Consider the following 3,198-nt stretch of genomic DNA (forward strand, 5'->3'; position numbering starts at 1 on the left):
ACAGATATTAAATTATTTGAATTTGGAAGATTTCTATTTGTAATTAGACTTATGAACCCACTTCAATGTTATGTGGAGCAAATATCCAAATACGTATACAAGGCAGCAAAAATAATTTAAATGTCCTTAACTTCCATGTATATCATATCAGGCAGCAAAACTAATTTAAATGTCCTTAACTTCCACGTATACAAGATTTACATGACAAATTCACCTTCTTTTATTTTTCTCAGTTTTTAACAAATCGAGAATATTTAATACTCTCAAGTCAAATATCTTTTAACTCAGAAACTTATCCCACAGCCTTTTTGGCAAGCATAGTAAACAGATGGCAAAGAGACAGTTGGGAATGTTTGAAATTCGTGCCCTATCTTTTTATGAGTACGCTGAAAGACTCTTAGCATGCTCTGACAGAAGGCAAGGGGCTGACTGGACTTGAGGACCCACCATCACACAGATTTCAAAGGCAAATTGTTTTGGACCCGACAGTATTGGTAGAGTAATAACATCGATGGTACTAACGGCCCGGGGAAAATGTATCGGGTCGCCCACTGAGGCATCATTTATCCAGGAGTTAAACCGTCGAAGAAGATGAATTGACGGAAAGATGGACGATTGTGATTTATTGAATCATCTTCCATTCCGTGTAAAGAATTTTGTACCCTTGATATTTGAAGTGAGCTGCTCAACTTCATATAGAATACACCTTTCGTGTAAATAAAAATAAAAATTATCATAATGGGCGGCAAAAACTACAGTTAACATGTGAGAATTAAAAAGATTTCGTACACTTGGTTTTGTTCAAACGGATGTTATCAGTTGTACGAGATGCCGTTTCACGTTAGTTTTGGTCACGAGATGTTATCGAGATGCTTTTTGTCCCTCAAACAGCATTTCGCGGGTAAGTTGAGATTACCTAGTTATTAGCAAAAATCCAATTGACAAAATTAATTATATAATCGGATTTTGTCAAGCCCATCTTGCTTTAATTATATAATGAAGAGAGCAGCGGAGAAGGAGGGAACAAAACGGTAAGTTAGTTTTTATGCTAAGCTGGAAAATAATTAGTTTTTTAATCAAGCTTGTGCACTACATGAGATTTCTGACTATTTCTTGTCATTTGTGCTGCGTTAATGTCAGTTACGAAGAGATGCCTTTGCCAACAGAGATAGACGCACAATCGTATCTATTTCAGTAAAAGAGCATTTCAAGGATGATACAGGAGAATTTGCACAGTTTATTCAAATCTGCACAGAAGAATTTGCACAGTTTATTCAAATCCTCAATGATTTTGGGTCAAAGACGTATGTAATCATTTCAAATCTTTATTTAGGGCTTCCGAATTTTTAACTGATAATGTATTTTACGCTCTTTGAACGGGCATTTTTGCTTAATTTGCAGATGTGATGCGATTGGGGTTCAGCTGAGCCATGAACTTCTTTTAAGTTGCAATAAATTCCTCCCAAAAGGCTTCGAAATCTTGTGTCCTTCCAAAGATTGTCTACGAAACAAACAACGATTTCAGCTTAAGGAAACCCTAAGATATATTCAGAAGATTAAGGTAATTCTGAATATGATTTCTTCTCGTTTATTCATTTTGATGGTGGATTATAGAGTGGGGTGTGATTTGAAATGATATAAAGGAAAAATTATTGTGATATAGAAACTACATTGTCTTTAATTTTATTAAAAACTTTTTTTAACATTTGAAACCTACATTTTATATGCATTTCTTGTTTTGAATTGTTTGGATTTGTTCGAGTTATGATGAATTGGTATATAAGTGCTGAGTAAAATGTTCTTTTAACAATTGAAGATTCTGTAACTCCTCATTGATATTTTGATTTGTCATAGCAGACGCCCTTCCAAAATGAAGAATATATACGCAAGGGATTATTTGAAACAAATCAGGCATACTGGATACAGTGGGTGAGAGCTTATCATTCGGTGTTGGGTGCTCCCTATTTATGACAATAGTATACATGTTTATTATTTTGTATTTAACATTGTCAAATTGTGAATTTTCAGATTTGAGTTGGACATTCTCATAAAAAATTCAAGCGTGTACACGAGTTACTGGAAAAGCAACATGACTACGCAACTCAGACAAGTGCTCATTTCAGAATTGTAGACCACCTGACAGGTAGGTTCTTTGTAAGAGTTGTTGTACTTAGAGTCACAAGTTGGGTATTTAGTTTTGGTTGGTTGCAAATGTGATGAGTAATATGTCAACATTCGGCCATTGCAGCTATGAATTTAAGGTGCATTGAGCTCATTTATAGTAATTGCGGGCTTCGTATAATAGATCTGTTGCTTGAAAAGCCAGATCGTTGTTTACCAGTAATTGTGAAACGTCTTCAACAAAAGCATGAAGAATGGGTCAATTATCGGACCAGATTCAACAAAGGTTGGGCAGAAAGTACTATCAGAGATCTTTTGACCACCATAGTCCCTGCTTTAACCAAAGAGATGCAAAATGTTTGAGCAAAAAGAGGAGAACCCATTTCCATTTATGATTTGGAATATATTATGGGCAGATTGTTGTATATAATATTAATTTCTGACATCTGAATCTCTATGTGCTTCTTGTTGGAATATTTAATTTCTCTCATTTGGCATGAGAACAATTGTAACGAAATATTTATTTCTAAATTGTCAAACATGGTTGAGTTTTCTCTCAATCTCTATGTGATTCTTGCTGGAATATTTTATTTCTATCATTTAAAAAGAGAAGCATTGTAAGCGCAGTTTTTTTTTTTAAATAAGATTCGTAAATATACATTTTATACGTTAAGTTTGTAATTTATACGGACTTATATGATAAGTTTCTAGAATTTCTAAAATTTGTTGTTTATTAAAGACCTCTATTTATTGAGGTGATCGAAATGCATTCCTCATCTCTCATCGTTTGATCAATCAATCCTTGGTCATGATCAAGAACTTCCTATGATGTCTGAAATTGAATAAAAGAATCCTGTGCGTTAAAGAACGAAATTGAATAGAAGCATCTCTGCTGATGATCTGCAGATCATAATTAGTTCAGAACATTTATAACAGTATAATACCTTCAATTGGTATCGCACCTTAGAAAAAGACGAGAAGTTTTAGAAGAATAGAGAGAAGAATGAGAAGAACAGAGAAAAATATTAATGCATTAAATAATCAATTGAAACAAGAACTCAATTAAAATTAACAAAA

General features: G+C 33.6%; 1 long non-coding RNA gene across 2 annotated transcripts; it reads left to right on the top strand.

Moving 5' to 3' along the window:
- Nucleotides 1-930: 930 nt before the first annotated feature.
- Nucleotides 931-2,681, top strand: LOC131056121 (uncharacterized). Of its 2 annotated transcripts, XR_009108580.2 has the most exons (6): nt 931-1,031; nt 1,141-1,304; nt 1,402-1,561; nt 1,858-1,929; nt 2,029-2,143; nt 2,249-2,681. It is a non-coding gene; the product is annotated as an uncharacterized LOC131056121 (long non-coding RNA). The 2 variants fall into 2 exon arrangements; XR_009367459.1 differs by lacking the exon at nt 931-1,031 and having other exon boundaries at nt 1,041-1,304.
- Nucleotides 2,682-3,198: the final 517 nt, after the last annotated feature.

Source organism: Cryptomeria japonica, unplaced genomic scaffold (assembly GCF_030272615.1).
Source record: "Cryptomeria japonica unplaced genomic scaffold, Sugi_1.0 HiC_scaffold_230, whole genome shotgun sequence".
NCBI lineage: Eukaryota > Viridiplantae > Streptophyta > Pinopsida > Cupressales > Cupressaceae > Cryptomeria > Cryptomeria japonica.